General features: G+C 32.8%; 1 pseudogene; it reads left to right on the top strand.

The window, feature by feature from the left end:
* The first annotated feature begins 276 nt into the window (after positions 1-276).
* Positions 277-1,236, top strand: part of LOC105305641 — a 6,632-nt pseudogene continuing 5,672 nt past the window's right edge.

Here is a 1,236-nt window from a genome sequence, read left to right as displayed (position 1 = left end):
TGAACATTATATAATTGTATTAACCAGTATTACCCCAATAAACTTAATTAAAAAATAAAATAAAATATATAAAAGAAAGTTTTCTACAATAATCTAATGTGGTAGGTTTAATTCTTATCTTAATTTTAAAGACGAGGAAACTGCCCAAGGGCATTGACATTGTCATAGTTGCATTTTTCATCAAATCATACTGTGAACTTCCAAAATAATGAATCTGAATTACCTTCAGGTACCTGAAGTAAGAGAATTGCAATCCATGTATCAGAAAGGATTGACATGAATCTGTTAGCTACGGAAGAAGTCTGGGTCTTAAAACTGGCTGTGGGGCTTCCCCTGGGGCTAAACTCCTCAACTGTAAATAGGAGGGTTTATGACCAGAAAAACAAAACCAACAGACATATGAATAAGTGCTCAACATAACTAACCATCAGGGAAATGGGAATAACATTAGAATATCATCTTATACCTATTCGATTGACTATTATAAAAAAGAAAAGACAAGCGTTGGCAAGGATATGGAGAAAACGGAACCCATGTGCACTGTTGTTGGGAATTAACATTGGTACAGACATTACAAGAAAAAGTATGGAAGTTCTTTAAAAATTAAAAATTACTAATTAAAATAGAACTAACATAAATATATGCTGTATCTTGTCAGGTGGTTTTTCTACATCCATTGCTATGATCATATGATTTTATCCTTTATTTTGTTTATGTGGTCTATTCTATTGATTAATTTGTGCATGTGGAACCACCATTGAACCCCTGGAATGAAGTCTGCTTGATTGTGTTGTATAATCTTTTTAATGTATTGTTGTATTCAATTTTCAGTATTTCGTTTAGGATTTTTGCATCTGTATTAATCGGAGGAATTATAGTTTCCTTTTTGCGGGTTATCCTTGCCAGATTTTAGTTTTAGGATAACCTTGGCCTTATAGAAAGAGTTGGAAACTATTGCCTGTTCTGGTTTGGTAGACTTTACCAATGAAGCCATCTGGTCCCGGAGTTTTATTTTCTGGGAGGTTTTTAATGACTGTTTCAATTTTGTCACTGTCAATTGGTCTATTTAGACTTTCCAGTTCTTTATGATTCAGTCTAGGAAGGTTATAGATTTATAAGGACTTATCCATTTCTCCTAGGTTATTGAATTTGGTGGCATAGAGTCTTTCCTTGTATTCTTGTATGATCCTTTATATTTCTGTGGTATCTGTCATAAATTCTTTAAAAATGTCCATG

The sequence above is a fragment of the Pteropus vampyrus genome, unplaced genomic scaffold (genome assembly GCF_000151845.1).
Source record: "Pteropus vampyrus isolate Shadow unplaced genomic scaffold, Pvam_2.0 Scaffold391, whole genome shotgun sequence".
In the NCBI taxonomy this organism is placed as follows: Eukaryota; Metazoa; Chordata; class Mammalia; order Chiroptera; family Pteropodidae; genus Pteropus; species Pteropus vampyrus.
Note: the sequence above shows the minus strand (reverse complement) of the source record. Positions and strands in the feature narration are given on the sequence as shown.